Source organism: Zophobas morio, unplaced genomic scaffold (genome assembly GCF_036711695.1).
Source record: "Zophobas morio isolate AGI-343-1 ecotype UQ-CSIRO unplaced genomic scaffold, CSIRO_AGI_Zmor_V1 ptg000017l, whole genome shotgun sequence".
NCBI classification, from domain to species: domain Eukaryota; kingdom Metazoa; phylum Arthropoda; class Insecta; order Coleoptera; family Tenebrionidae; genus Zophobas; species Zophobas morio.
This window is the reverse complement of record NW_026972122.1, coordinates 16613822-16631033: the sequence shown is the minus strand read 5'-3', so window position 1 is coordinate 16631033 and position 17212 is coordinate 16613822. Positions and strand designations below refer to the sequence as shown.

Below are 17212 nucleotides of genomic sequence, written 5' to 3'. Positions count from 1 at the left end.
ATATAACCTTACAGAATTTGGAAAACTAGTCGTCCAGATTCTCTAAGCTTATATGACTGTTGTAAAATTAGAGTATTGTGAAGTCGGCGATGGAGCGGTTAATTAGGCAAACCCACAATTGTAAATCTTTTCGATTGTATTTGCCCCTGTCCGTCACACACTTCATTTCGTATTGGGACAAATCTTTGATTTATGACGGTAGGCTCGTGCTGGTGACCAACCGCCCAAAAGGGGTTATACATAAATATTTCCCATTCTTAGGTTCAGTGGGACCATATAATCTTACAGAATCTGGAAAACTATACTATATCTGGAGATACTCTTAAATTAGAAATAGGTATCTGTTATGAAATTATTGACTTATTAGTTAACATTTTCTAATTTACTTTGAAAAATCAGAAACATATTTGGTAAAAAAATTTGCAAAATAGCGCAAATATTGGATTTTGCTCTGCTACTTTTCATCTCCATTTACAAAGAAAATAAATAGTTATTTAGTTTGATACATTATTAGTCTGTTACTGCATGACACTGGTAGAAATTAATGTGAGTGTATGCAAGAAACTCTGTCCTTTATTATTTTTTTAGCTGAATTGTCAGGATCATTAAACCACGCATTCTTTTAAAAATTACAACTTGGTGTCAGTGTGCCCTTCTCGCCCCACTTAAATGACATAGTAACAATTATTATTAATGTTACATTCACTATGTTGACGACATGTAAATGCGACCTTGAATTAATAAAGTTGTTTAAAGGGTTACTGTTCATCCTGGAGTAAAATAATCCCCCCAAGTTTCAGAACATTTACGTAAACTGTAATGAAGGAACAGCCGTAGTGTGTTCAAAATCATGATTTCATAATAAATCAGACATCCATATTTTCTGCAGCAAGTTTTTCAACGAATTAAACTTACATTCACATTACTCTAACTGTATTATTTTTAATACAATATACACTTAATACACCTACTAGTTTTCTATCGTCTCGCTATATTTATTCTAACGTCTACCTTTTATGTAGTGGAAAATCAGTTTCACGGTCAAACGAAAAATAAAAGGTAAAAAATAATAATATATGTTTATGCTATTGAATTAGACAGTGGGACATTTATGTCCACATCGAAAAGTTGAAATTATTTTTAAAATAATTTAAAAATAGAATTCTATTTGGAGTCTTTTGAAATTATGTAGTACATATTTTGCATGGTGTTCGTTTACTATAGCATAATTGAGCATATTTGACTTTTTACGTACAATGTAAAATATAAAATAAGCGTTTAATTGCATTGCATTTTATTAAGTGTGTTCGAATACCTTTTGCGTCACAGTATACTTGATAAATTTAATGTACACATTTTTAACGATGTCAAAACAAAAATTAAAAAATCATGATTCTAAGTGTGTATTTCGTTACACTAGTATGGTACATATATCAATTAATGTAAAACGCATTGACCACACAGTGTTGTTTTTTTTATAACTCTTACGAATTATTCAAATATAAATGTAATATTCACAAAATAATGTGCATATATATAACTGACACCTGCTACTATCATTTATTTATTTTTTACTAACAGTTGATTCGATTTAGGTAATATTCTTGAGAAATTAAGTAATCTACCGGAAATACTGTAATGTATAACAGAAACTAACTAGCAATTAACAATAATAACACTCTAATTGGGCTGTATTAATAAAATTAATTCCGTTTTGTAAATAATGAAAATTGTAATTATTGCAGTTTGCAGAATTTTAGTATTACAAATATACTTGATACTATATTTGTGAACTGAAAAAACAGATTTGTTAATAAAGAAATATTTGTGCAGATCGTTGAACATGGTTTGTCCACCTATGGATGCGCAGATTCTTCATAATACAAAATCAAAAACAGCTGGGATTATTCCTGTTTTGATCTTATAATATAAGGTGTCAAATAACAGTAAAAACTTTTCACATTATTTTTAACAGTTTTGCTACATATATATACTGTGGTTTAGAAAACGAAAATAATTTAAAAGATCCGAAGCATCTGAAATTATCTTCACGGTTTCTCAGTGTGTATGTACCTTCCTCTGTTTTATGCAAACAAGCGAGGAGGCGCCACCTCGTTTCGTTTCAACCACTTTATCCCCGGCCGTTTCTTTACCAATGTATTTTGCCCCCCATTTCTGACCATTTGGTAATCGAATCATCCTATTCAAGATTCCAATTACAATATTTTACAAGAAATAAAAGTATGAAAAATTTACGCAAAGTAAATTACAAGTCTGCTTGCGTTGAGACTACCTACCTTGAAATTCGCACAATAAACAAAAAAAAAGTGGGAAATCAATATTTATCGACCTGTGATGTGGGACTAAAACGAAATAATATACTTCCACACTTGCTGTGTTTAAAGTTTATCAGTAGGTAATAAATGGCAAATATTTAGTATGTATAAAGAATACTCAGAAACGTGTAATATAGGTGAAACAAATGCTCTATATGCTAGGCAGGCTCTGTACATTGCGCAATTTCAATTACAATTAATCATAATAAGTATACCTAGTGGTTACTACAGCTTCTTGAAGATGGAAAAATATTTCATGTTTGAAAATAAGGTATGAAAAAAAATCTACAATAATCCTCACTACTCTCAAATGAAGAAATTATGATCCTAGATTTGTTTCTATATAAAAAAAAATTGAAATACTTAGAAAGACAATTTAAATAAATTATTTTAGATAAATCCATAGTAAACATTACTTTATTTTCAAACACAGTTGACACTTATTGCTTACTCGTAGATAATGCTCTTGTGTTACACACGAATTTTACGTACTAAAATATCACTCGTATACATCACTAGATACAGCATCGTTAACAATTTTGGTAAAGATAAGTTTCTTACATAAAACTCATTTTAAACTCCTTTGTCTCTGACCAACAAAATAAAAAGAGTCCAAAAAATAGTATAATCTGAACTGATTTCGTGTTTTATAATAAAAATTTGTATTTTACAATCGAAATAATGGAATAGAATTTCATGCGCAGATTTTAAAACTAATTACTCATTTACGCACGAACGAATCAAATGCACCGAACGAACAGAACGCAACAAAGGACATGCACAAACGAAAATGCGGTGCACCTATTGTTTGCTAGTGCACGAGTTGTTTCATTTTTCATCAACACAAATGAATCTTCGGTTTAACTGTCTCCGCTACGCGAATTCGTGGGAAAAATGGAATTCTTTTATGCATGCAGAGTTTACCGACTTTAAATGGATTTCGATTGACACGGCGCATTTCAATTTGAAGCGGCGCGTTTGATGATCTTAACTAAGGTGCGCAATCGTATTCATTATTAAATTTATTAGTTTAAATTTAAACTTTATCGCAGTCTTCTAGGTATTATTAAAAGGAGGTGAAAATGAAGTTGTGAATTATTATTATCGTTTGATTTTGTATCTGAAGCAAAGGATCGTTGACGAGTAGTTAAGTCAGAGATATTTATGAGAGTATGTGAATTTTCAAGTTCAACGCGTAGAAGCAAGAAACTCTACAAACAAGAGTACAATACGTGATGGGAAATCTAGTACTAAATTTTTTAATCTGCTTCTAAGTTCTCGACGTAAATATATTTGATATATTATTATATAATGATAAATGATAAATTGAAAGTGCCATCTACTGCGAAAAAACTACCGATGGTGTACCCAACTTAAAATGGTACTGTCACTACATTTTTTCTGTGTATTCAGAGAAGTACTTGATCTGGTGTGCTTATGGTGGGTAAAGAAATATATTACTAGTCACACCGTTTAAAGACAAAACACAAAACAAAATTACTCACACTGGAAACGAACAACGTTAGTTAAGTGTTTAAGATATAAGGTAATCTGACTCCTAAGCATATATTACACACTATAATATAAAAAGTACGTCGGTACAATACTCCATTAAACAATTTCTATTAAAAAGCAATATTTTGTATAAAAAAAAGAATCTAGTGAACTGACAGGTAAACTTAAATGTATTATATAGTATGCGACACGCTCCACAATTATTGTGCTCTATTACTAACCTTGATCACTTTTTTAGTCATAATTAGAAACGTTACAACAACACGGTGTCTACTAAACAAACAGTTTTTTGCAATATGATTTGCCTTTCGCTGTGTAACCTAAATCTTTTGTGAGCTAAATGCTGTGATGTGAAAGTTGAATTAGCAGGAAGATGCATCATCGTTATAAATAAAAGGTTAATGCACAATTTTGAATTCAATTCTAAACGAACGCTTCAAACAAATGTGCTGAGCAGTAACTAATTAGTACAAAAAAAAAGAAAAACAATGTAGAAAAGGCGTATCAGACGCGAATCAGTTTATATTTAGAACCAATAACAAAAAATAAGTTTTACAAAAATAACAATGTTGAGGAGAAAATACTTACATAACCGGATAAGAATGGTATTAACACAACGGGAAGTGATTGTACGAATGATGATGTACATTCAAAACGCGAATCATTTAATCTGGCATCTGGACAAACAAATAATATTAATCATTATGTATACTTGCATGCGACAACATTCGCAGCAAGCTCTGACAGGCAGAATTTAATTTTTCAATTTCAAACATGGTTTTAAAAAGTATTATGCTCCCAGCTACGGCCATCTTGACGTTTATAAATATAGCTTAAAATATACCCGAAATTAAATCTTCCAACACGCAACAGTAATTTCGTAAGAGCTTTAGTAATGTTTATGGTTTCCCTAACCTATTTTTAGGTAGCAATGAAAACATACGTTGTGTGACGGTTTTAACAAATTATTTTCACTGATTCTTTCAACAGTTAAAAAAATCCACTAAAAAATTACGCTGAGTTTAAATTGAGATTTAAACATTGCAAATAAAACGACACTTAAACTCTCTGCTGGATTAAATTTAAGATTAAATGAAGTACGACATGTTCAGACACATTAGAAACTCATTAATTTAGTACAGCAATAAAAACGAAAGGTTAACATTTGCATTATTTGTTTTTAGATATGAAAAAGCTTGTTTAACAGAAAATATTGATATATCGATGTCATTAAATGTTACATCACAAGAAAAAACATACGTATCTCTCATTTCAAGTCTGATACATTAAGCAAATAGCTCATTTTATCTAGTACATATTTGATTTAGGTGACTGCAAAAGTATAATATAAACATCATAATTCCACAGTGTTTTCAATATTTTTGTATAAAGAAGTTTGGAAGTATAGCGCCTACATTTCATAACTACCAAAGTGTGGAAAAGTAAGTCCTCCGTTTTCGTTTGTTTGTCGTACATTGGCGATTTTATTTGACAGACAATCTCGGACACTGCTGAACTGATTGTTGTGAAACTTTAGGATGTTTTAAAAATATCGTGTAGATAGCAAAACACTAACGAAAATTTTTCCCCTGTAGCAATTTAATCATCTTAAAATTTTGTTACGAGAAGTTGACTTGTTATATACATAGCTAGGGAAGTGTAAAATGGCCAAAAGGAAATTTTACTTGGAAAAAACTCAACATGTTTTTTCCCAATAAAGTTACCCCACGATTATTGCTGAACAAATATTTGTACAGTTTTGGGCAAACATATTTTGTTCCATTAATTGTTGACTCTCAACTGCATTTTAACGAGTGTTTTTACATAATAAGTTCAAATGCTTGCTGCTTTAACAACAGGTTTTCACCAGAACAAGCAAGAAAGCTTACTATGTCAAAATTGTTGATAACATTTAAAGCAGTAGCTAAATTCAGCCGATTATTGCCACAAAGCGATAATAGCACGGAAGAGATAATTGCAGTTGCATTTCAAAATTAGTGGAGAAACCACCAGCCTCCAAGAAAAATTGTTTCAAGAGTCGTAGATAGCATGTTACATTTAGTGACATTTTAAAATGATTAGAAGATACAAATAATGCTCAAAAAAATACGAATATAATGTTATTACAGAGTTTCGGAACATTCAAGTGAATTTGGTCTTTCTGTTACGAATAGTAGGTACACTTGTTTGGCCTTAGTAACCACGTTTTTGTAGAATTGTATGAGTAATAGTAAAAAAAAAAACTAATAACTAAGTTAACCCAGGTAAGCATGTTTTTCGTTACATATGCAAGACATATATATAGATTAGCAACAAGTTTATAGCAATGAACTCAAATAAAAAACCAATTGTTTGAGAGAGAATTAGATGTATTACTATTGTCGTAATCCCACAGTGGATACTCCCTCGTACACGAAAAATGGGCATTTGCTTATCAAGGATTGCGTATTGTGTAAAAGTTACGACAACAATAAAACAATAATTGCTCTTACGGCTAGTGTAGCGAAACGCCACGCCGAGCCGGTGAGCTAATTCTGTTTTTAAAGCACTGCGGTATGATTATGCAATGTTTATTATGTTTACACAGGGGCCGATAAGACAGTTTATTTCGAATTGCACGATTCCATAAGCTGTTTAATTAGGGGTAATTCGGGGTAACATAAGCAGCATGTAAAGAAACGGATATGCGTCTACTATGTAATCGAACAAACATTTAAATCATTTTTCTTGATAAAATAAAAAATGATCTTGCATGGGGGTCCCCAGTGCAAGAGAATATTGGTACATAAAGGTACTGTGTTGACTGAAAAAAAGACAACTTGCAAAAATTCAGAATCCAGCTCTAGCAGTGATATGAATTAAAAAATTTGATATTCACATTGCAAACACACGAGTAACTAAAGAGGAACATACTACATTTGAAAACAGACGATGCAAATCAACAAGTGTCCCAATAAATTATAAATTTTTGGAAATTTTATTTTTACTGAAAATAATATTTCGACGTTGCAATTTTTTTTAAATTCCATATAGCAATGTGGAATGTTAGCTTTGTAACAATAATTAATTATTACAAAATGTTATACCAGCAATATAGAGTGAAATATTCTTTATATACGTTAATTTTAACCGAAACAGAAAAATAAAGAGCTAGATGATGGATGCACGCCACGTTTTCATAATACGCCAACAGTGTGATAGAAGATATGTTTCGTGACTTTTCTCTCTTTGTTTTTTTTTCGTGTAAATGCACCATGTTTTGAAAATTATTTGTGATAATAATTAGTTGCAATTTTAAAACAGCTGACATTTGGTTACAGCACTTCCTGTGGTCTTGTTTGCAGGTACGAAATTTCCAACATGTATTTTTTAAGATTCAAATGTCAGTCGATTTGAAACGGAATTTAAGTGGTTTTTGGTATTACCCATCATACTGCAAAGACAACAATAAACAACAATAAACGCGACAGTAATTTACTATTTCAAACAGTTGGATGACACCTTCAACAGCCATTGCTATTATCCTTTGCGTACATTCTAAAACAATCTGTATCAAAAGCATATTTTTAAAATAGTTACTTCAATGGGCGTATATATATTTAAGTTCATGTTATTATTCGCAAGCTAGCCATAGGCAGAACAGCTATCGTTCGAACAGTGAGATTTTGAAAAATAACTCTTCGCAAAACAAATCTCGAATCTAACACTGCAACTTTAAAAGAGATTAGCACTTGGATTATTTATTAAGTAGTCGAATAACTAATACAATTACATTCAATATGTTTCTAGGGGAGCAGTGGCTATGATTAATCCTTTTTTTTTTGTGGAAAATTAAAATCAGTATCTTTTGATAACTAAGAGAACAAATATATTTACAAATTATAAGTACATTTAAACGGAAACGAAATAATAATAATAATAATAATAATAATAATAATAATAATAACCCTTTATTATGCAACACTCATTACAACTCATTACAGGATAATATTATAGCGAAAAAGAAAATAAACAAAAAATACTAAACTAAAATTTAGAAAAATTATACTTATCTATTTAAACTAATCGTAAAAATATCAATATCCGTGCAAAACTTAACAGTACTACACATAGAAATAATAAATCGGTGATTGTGTGTGTATACTAACGCGTCGTGGCAGCAGACAAATAAAATAATTTAGAAATTCTACAATTCAAACAGGGCACTAAAAGAAATTTATAAGTTCAAGTAGGTACCCATCTGAAATTTTACCTTGAATTAGTTTAATAAGAAAAATAACGTGAGACAATTTTCTAGGGTCTTGCAGTGATTGGTATGAGAATGCATCCAACAGATTTTGATAAGCATATCCAGGAAGGTTTTATGTTTTATATAATACAGAGTTTTCAAGAATTTACGTTGTACAACTTCAATCATATGTATATTTATCATAACATGGATTCCAGAGACAAAAACAATATTCTAATTCACTTCGTATCAAAGCATAAAAAAGTAACTAACTAATAAGCACCCTACTGTCGAAATCCCCAGTGTTTCTAACAACAAAACCCAATAATTTGTAACATTGTATACAGAGCATTTCAATACTAGCATTAAAGGTCAGTTTGCTATCAAAGGTGATAGCTATAATCCTGCATAATTGGGGTCTATTTCCTAGTTTATGTCATCACTATGCACTTGTCTTTATTCAGTTAGGCACGGTTGAAGATACACCATAGACATAAGCGCTGTAGATCAGACTGCACTGTTTCACAGCCAGACACAATTTTTAAGATATGATATAATTTTGAATCAGCTGCATAGAATAAGCAATCCGAAAGGAAGCATTTCACAATGTCATCAATAAAAAGTAGGAACAAAAACGGATTCAGTACACCACTTCTGCTTTTAAATAATCGGAATTTAATGTCCTGACATTCCATATCATTGTCAAATAACTACGAAGAACCATCTTAACATATGAACAATTTGATTCAGTAAAGTAGAAACACAATGAATAAATCAGATCTGAATGTTGCCATTTTGTATAAACAAAAGTTGTAGACAAAATGGCAAACAAACAATAAAAGACTTATTTTTCACACTATTAAGCTTTATGAGATCACCAAAAAAGGAAATGACTGAGATATGGTAATAATTTTGTATACGTCATTGTATTTACAGCAAAAATCTAAGGTTAGTTAAATTATATTTTTTTAATATCATTTAATTTCTGTTACGAAATTATTAAATTGAATTCAAAAAGAACAAGACAGTCATGGATGAAAGAAAAATATTTAGCACTGAAAGTCTGATAGACTTCATTGACTTTTATGACAACTTGCTTTCTTGCAGTAATTTATAAATAAAACTAAATCTTTCAGTTTTTCGCATTCAAAATAAAGACTAACTCACAATAAACTAAATTTAAATAATCGGATTTATGCCAGTTTGTAACAAACAAGCTTTGAAATACTTTTAACGTCAGACTGTCACTGCAGAAATGGCTTCGTCATGAACATTATAGTCAGTGAATTCCCCGGCAGCATAGACTGATTGAATAAACGTTTATTAAACGAAAGATTGGTTTATTTTTGGTAACCATTTTCTGAATAAATATTTATCATTGGTTTTATTTAACGTGACGAATGAACAACTTGACTTCATTATTCATTTAAATTGCGCAAATTATATATGTTAACATAAACCAATTATAAATCAGACAAGTAAATAAAATATAAACGTTCTGAGGAAAACACCCATTTCCAAATGTTTATTTACAACATATAAAACGCAAAATTAAGCACATATTACCTCTAAAATGTATATACATTTTGTTCATCGTTAATTGTTTTATAACATACTTGCCGTTCAGGTGTCTTAAAAGAAATATATCTACTTTTTAAACCAAACATTCACAAGCATTTAACTAAATACATACATAATGTCAGACATGAGTTTATTGGTATTTACTGACTCACATTTCCGTAGTAAAGAAAAAACTAATCTGAGAAATTATTAATTACATACTACAGAAAATATCACCAAAATAAACATAAATATTAAACGGAAATATGTGTGTCAGAAAAAACTGTCACAAATTTTCTTAAACACAATATTCTGTTAATGCTGTAAAACTTTTAAGCGTTTAGATTATTACCCATAGAAGTTCTTCTAATATAAAATTTGCAAAACTACGCAACTGCGAACGTGAAGAAAATGAGCCTGAAATCCAAATCCAAGACATTTCAGACAAAGGGTTACTAGAAAGATAAATATTGGTATAAAAACAAACATAATAAGTGCCTTTAACAAGAATTTCCACAACTCATTCAATTTACATAGGTGGTATAAAATACCGTTTTCAGAAATTGTTATCTTTTGCAAATTACCACTTTTTGCAAAATTTTTGCCTTGAGTTGTGTTTGTTGAGGGAACACCTTTTTTGCCATCATATTACTTGAAAATTCATTCACTTAGTAAAGAAAGAAAACTGTTTGGTTCAAAGTCTTATTCGACGGGGTAAGATTTAGGTTCATTTTTTTTGTAACTAAGATATTTGTCCTTTCTTAATCCGTGAAACAGAAAGAAATTGCTTTACCGTTGGGCTCAGCAAAAATTAGTTTGTAAGTTATTACGCACAAATTAACTAAAGACTTTATGGTTTGAGTCAAAAATATCAAACATATTGTATATAAGGTTCTGTCCAGGGCAGTATTTGATAAATAAGAATTGTTTCCTATGTTTATGAAATATCAATATATTTAAATTTTACAACGATCAAAGCTGTGAGATAAACACATAAAACCAAATTAGTGTTCTTTTTTTTTCATCATTTAAGGTACGACTAAAAATCTAACACTGCTCTATCTTGACGATATGTGTCCTGAAATTGTAGTTCGGTACATGAATCAGTACCAGGACTAAATAAACTAAATTTAGGACAAAAGCAACACTTTGTCCAAAAATCGATTATCATATCTCCATCATTTATTACAACCATTTTTTCTTTCAAAGAAAAAACTTTCATTATTCGAACTCCATTTTGTAGCAAAATAATCATCAATCTTTTTATGTTAACTCGTAATAAATACATAAAAATCAAGGCTATTATGTAAGGTGTATAACAAAATCGAAAGCTTGTTTTCTTTAAGACGCTGCCACTCAATATATTTCGTTTGAACCGTTTATTATCCTTTAACAGTATCCACTGCTGTTTCCAGTTTTAATTTAGTTAGCAGGCTCTTTGAAATCATAATTACATAAAGGTATGTTCTCCAAATAGATTTAGTTATTCTGAAAGCGTAACCATTGTCTTGGTCACGATAAGACAAAACGAACCGAGACGCATTATTTTCGTAACACCTAAATACATAATTCCGTTTTTTTTTAAACATGCTGATGAAACTCTAATTTATTTCTGCTATCCATCCACTAAATTTTAGTTGAAGCAAAAAAGAATGCAAGTGAATTTACTTAGTCATTGTATACAAGCGAGGGAGTCCACTAAAAAGACAGGGTATGAATCGATTCGCTCGCAAAAATGGGGTACGCGCCTGCCACCTAATGTAATCATTTAATTGAGAAATAATAGGCACTACATTGTGCTAGCGAAGTCCCGAAACAAAGTCGGCTCGATTTCTCTTGTTTTGCCGTCGTGTCCGATTGGGTAAGTGTGACGTGAGCTGTTATGTTAATAATGAAAATACAATTTATTCATTTATGGACGAACAACAGCGTACCGTCGACGTCGAAAATGAACAAGCCACCGAAAGCTTTTGCAAAACGTCAAAAACAAACGGATAAAAGAATTCATGATTTTGGTACCAAACTCACATTTATTGTTTCGGATTTAGATCTAAATTAATGCAGTCCCTCAGAACCTAAAAACATATTTCAAAAAATTTCCTATATGAATTATACATTGAGTATCAAGCCGAAGACTTATCCCTTTCTCATTATTTTTCTTTATTTATGAAGAAAAGCTGCTTAAAATCAGAGCACCTATATACAGCTTTTTTTTTAAACGTAATGCAAACGGTCGATTTTAATGCTGCTTATGCGTTTACGGAGTTTGTGGTTTTTATAATCTTCCTTTTCTTTACAACAGACGTATGCTGTTGATTTTGTTAGTTATCAGAACGTGTGTGTAGTTACGACCCTGAAGCGTCAAAATCATCAATAGATTAATGAAAAAGAACAAGAACCTATTCTTCGCGGACTTAAAAGGAAAATATGTATGTCGGACTGTAAACTTGCTGAGTAGTTTGAAGTCAGTAACACATGTAAACTGCTGAATGGGATTAAGGGCAAAGGACATGTAGAACGTTGACAAGTACTAGGGTGACCGCGAACTACAACTCAACACTGAATCGTCCTGTAACCAACTAGTCTAAAATGGCATTTCAGTTCATCATATAGCACAAAAGATTAAAATGTGGATTAAAATTATTTATAATTCTAAAATGTGAACTCTTTTTCAGCGCTACGATACATTTTTAAAAGAGACATGAAAATATTTTAGGAAAATCTGTTTTGTCAAAATCTGAGTTATATGAAAAGAAATCAAGCGAAAATACTTAGCTTAGAGTACTGGCATCACGAGATTAAAATAATCACAGCCTATTGATTATTATTATCGAAACAAATGTTATTGCAAAAGGATAGTACTGGAAATTTATTAGAACAAGTGACCCATGTTAATTCAAATAGTAGCAATTTGAAAAAAAAAGAAAATATACCCAGATTCTACCATTTCCTGGTTTCTAAAATTAGAATAATCACCTCCGTCAATACTTGAAAGCACATTTCATGATCAATTGAAAAACTATATAAAGTCGCAAACAAAACTTAGTGACAAACGGATTCTTGATTGAATATTAAAGCTTTCGTCACTAAATTTTAGTGCCAAAATAAAATGACAGAAATGACAGACGTAAGAAATCACAAGTTGCGCAAATTTATATAAATAACGAACATCAGTTAACTGAAATTGTTTCGAGCGATTTCCTAAAAATAGTTTCAACAGGTTTCGTGGCTTTAAGAGGTTTGAACATTTTATTATTAATAGTTTTGGCTATTATTAATTTATTAATTAATCAATTTATAAGAAGAACTAGCACAATCAATTCATAAAAACATAACAGTTCCATAACTCTTTATAAACTAGTTACACAAGAACTGGTCAAGAACAACACTACACGACTTTTAACTAACTTCTACGGTAGCGCGGAGTATCTAGTCCTTATTGACATTTAAAAATCGAGTTCGTAGCTATATCGTATAGAACGAGATTTTTAAATTATGAAACCAGTATTGTCTATAAGATTTTTTCGAACACTAACAACTTATCGGAAACTATCAGATTTCAATTTAGTTATTTGAGTGGAGCTGCTATAATGTATGAGAAGATTGCCGTGTGTGGCTACTACGGTAGTAAGGTCAACAAATTTTGAAAAAAATAAATTTCATCATTAAAATGTGTGAAAACCTTCCACATGAAATTATAAAAAAAGGAGAATTGCCGAGTAACTTATTATCGGCGAAATCTCAAAAAGTGTATGTTTCGTTCCAAGAGTGGAAGACTAAAAAAGGCATCGCGGAAGTAACCGAAGATGCCATTTTAGCTTTTATTGATATGAGGGTACGTGTTTAGCAGTAAGATGCGTAGAATATCTTTGAAAAGCTAATTAATAACACGTTTACAGTCGTAAAAGTTGGCGCCAGCTTCCTTGTGGCCAGAATATTCGATGTAAAAGCAACTCTGAAGGCAAAACAAAATACACATATTGAAAAGTTTGATTCTGTCATTCCTTATTTAAAGAAATTAAACGCTAGTTATCGTTGTAACAAAGCGAAGATAGTATCGCGAGAAGTAACATTTTTAGAGCAAGCGGATGATGGAGAATATTTATTTACAAAAGTAAGTAATAAATAAAAGTAATAAGTATAGAATTGTTTAGGTTGTTTTAATATTTGAAATTACTTGGGCCTGCAGAAAAGTCGAAGTGTGCACTTTGAAATTCAATAACATACAGGACTGTTGGCAATGTACTGTAACTTCATTTGAGATACACCTGTTAAAACTTTTCTGACTTAAGCAGCTTAAGCCAAACCACCCTTATAAGTCAAACTGGCTATTGTATTACTTAACTCAGTTCACAGCTGCCAACAATGGACAGTAATAATCTTGCGGTTCGGGTCCACAAAGCTTACAATAGCTAGTTTGACTTATAAGGGTGGTTTGGCTTAAGCCGCTTAAGTCATAAAAGTTTTAACAGGTGTATCTCAAATGAAGTTACAGTACTGAATGTTGTTATTCCTGATAGTAAGACTCATATGGAAAGAAGATTCAGTATAATTAATGAAGGTTTTGGTGCTAACCTCATCAACCTCTCTCGACGTTCCATAGGTTTACGCCCGAAAGATTCACCTTCAAGATTTTTGATACATTACTATAAGGGCTAGTCTAGCCGCCAAAATGTGGGAATTAACTCCTTCAGAGCGATTCCTGCAAAAAAATGCAACTTCTCTTAAACTAGAAAATCTGTCAAGTTACACTGGTCATTCTTTTCGTCGCAGTTCGCCAAGTCTCTTGGTTAATGCAGGTACTGTTTAGTACGTTAATATTATGTGAAGTGATTTAATTTTAATGCAGGTGAAGATGTTATTTCATTAAAGCGATACGGGGGATGGGAATCGTCAAAGGTTGCGGAGTCTTATATAGAAGAATCGTTTGCGGAAAGAGTAATGATTGCCAGAAAAGTTTTCAGTGATGGAACGCAAGCTTGCACTGGATGAAACACCAGATGATACAGTGGAGGCTGAAAATAGGAGTCCTACCAAGCCCAGAAGTAGTGTCCACGTGTTTCAATTCACTAATTGTATTTTTAATATTTCTTGAAAATATTGTAAGAAAGATTAATAAAATATGTCTTGAATAATATACAGCAGCATATTTTAAATTTCTATAAGATACGTTGCCATTGACGACGTACTTTATAGCCAAAATCGTATTTTATGACAAACATAAGGCAATAATTTAAATGTACCACTAGAAAAAGACAAAGCTATTCTAGTAAAAATAATGCAAAGAGGTGGAATTACTAGCAGAGACCCACTGCATATTCTTTGATTAAGAAACTCTGCAAAAATATCCCAATTGTTTCTTAACCTATTGCATTATCAAGAATGTACATGATGTGGATTTAATTATTCGACTTGACAGATAAGCGATATGATACTATTAACCTAAATTATTACCACACTGCACTGTGACTAAACCCACGTCCTTGAGTGTAGCTTATAACAAGTAGATCTCAATTTTTTAACAACAATCACATTTGTTTATCCCAAACTTTGGTCTACGACCCTGCTGTTTTTCAATACGGTTAATTCCAGATGCTGACTTTAACACGACTACTGACTAGTCCTTTGCCTTAAAAACTAAAAATGAAACTAATCTGCAAACTTCTGAGCTATCCACACTGTCAATTTTTAGTAATGTTGTATGATCTTACTTACGTAACTTGTAGTTCAAAGCAGAATTAAAAACAAAATGCTTCGTGCCACTGTGTACTTGTCAAACGAAAGTGAGGTTATGGATATGTGCATTCTTTACATTGTGCAATGTTTATTGTTTTTGTGCACAAACCGATCAGGCAGTCTGAATGCGAATCTCCGTGGTGGAAAAACGGGGTATAAGTCCACTGCCATCAAATATAGTCGCTTTTAGTTGATTAACGTAATAGCCAGCATGTTAGCGATGCCCCAAAACAAAATCGGTCCGACATTCTCTGTTTTTGCTTCGTGCGCCGACTCCGAAACTATGACGTCGGCTGTTAATATCGAAAACACGGCTTTATTAGTTTACGGGCGAATGGACAACACACCGCCGACGTCGTAAATGAAAAAGCGGCCGCAAGCCCTTGCGAAACGTCAAACAACAAACAGATGGGCGTGACGCGGCTCGGCGAGCGGGGTGCTTAACCTCGTGCCCTTCTCTAACCTAGTCGCACCCGGAATCGGCTGGACTTACCTTCGAAAGCGTTGCGGATTCCGGGCAGCTCCACGGGACTCGGGTTCGGACGACGACGGTTATTTCACACAGCACACAGTTAGCAGGACACATAAACAAATAAAATTTCAAACTAAAGTGTACTAAGCAAGCGAACGTCGGACCGCCGTGAAAGCAAGCAGCTGACAGAAAGTGCGATATACACACATTCCGCGTTCGGTCGGTTCCGGGCCGGCTCGTGTGTGGGTGTCGGGCGGAGAAAGAACAAGTGCCCGGAGCGCGGGATTCAAACATGCTGAATTATTGATTGAGCTTTCAGTTGAGGAACTAGCTAATTGTTTGGAGAAGATTGCATTTAGATTGTTTAAGCTGCGAGCTTTAAAGTGTCCACTTTTAACGGACGTGCTTTAATTGCTGCCGGAAGAGCTTCCGAACGCAGAATGTGACGCCCGCATCTTGAACGAGGGCTGGTACTTCTGCTTCCCCGTTGAAGCATTCAATGCGTGCTCTATGCGAATAACCCAATATTACTGAAATCACTACTATAAATGAAAAGAAAAGAGAAAAACATTTACTTTCTGATAAAGTTAACGAATTTTCCCGCCACTTTTAGAAACATGAATTGAACTTGGTATTAATATTTTTAGACAGAGGTAAATAATTATGCAACTAATGATTTAAAGAGATTTTTTTAAACAGAGTTATTCAAAATTCACACACTGTATACTCACATTAGAAAAGTGATAAATGCACTGCTTTTTTCACACGACCACGCGCCTCGATAATCCAGAAAAATTAACTGAAATGTATACACAAGTCGGAGAAAATTATTTTGAAGCTAAAATTTAGTATCTTAATACATGACATCTTTTCATAGCCATTAGTCTCTTAAATCCTGTTAATTACTGTTTCGGCAAATCTTACTACACATAAGTATATGTCAAGTCTTGGAAATATCCCTGTTCAAAACACTTAGACTGTGATGTTTTTTAGTGAGCAGAGGGATGTGTTTTCTTGTATATTACGGACAACTTGCTATGATAACATATCAATGCAAATTGCAGAAGTTCAAAATTAATTGAATAATAATTATAAGTTATAACACAACTCTAAATCATCAACTACTGTCATCATCTTCACTATCACTATCATCTGAAAGGGAATTAGCATTGAAAATAATGACTTGATTTGTTTCACAATTGCCTAGAATCTTTTCCGTTTGCCATAGCGAATTCATTATTTTTCGTTTACTTATATATAATTTTGCCAGTGTATATTGGGAACATGGTTGATTACATTTTCCCAAGTTTTCAGTACATTAACAATAGAAGGATCAGTTTTTGGAATACTTTTATCGGATTTTCG

General features: G+C 32.2%; 1 protein-coding gene and 1 long non-coding RNA gene across 2 annotated transcripts in view; one reads left to right on the top strand and one right to left on the bottom strand.

Moving 5' to 3' along the window:
• Mbl (muscleblind) overlaps positions 1 to 16055 on the bottom strand; it is a 227706-nt gene extending 211651 nt beyond the window's left edge. Inside the window, exon 1 of the mRNA XM_064057273.1 lies at positions 15869 to 16055. The gene's annotated coding sequence lies outside the window, so the exon portion shown is untranslated. The remainder of the gene's footprint in view (positions 1 to 15868) is intronic.
• On the top strand, positions 14165 to 14774 carry LOC135130687 (uncharacterized). The gene is made up of 2 exons (XR_010280831.1): positions 14165 to 14438; positions 14489 to 14774. It is a non-coding gene; the product is annotated as an uncharacterized LOC135130687 (long non-coding RNA).
• Positions 16056 to 17212: the final 1157 nt, after the last annotated feature.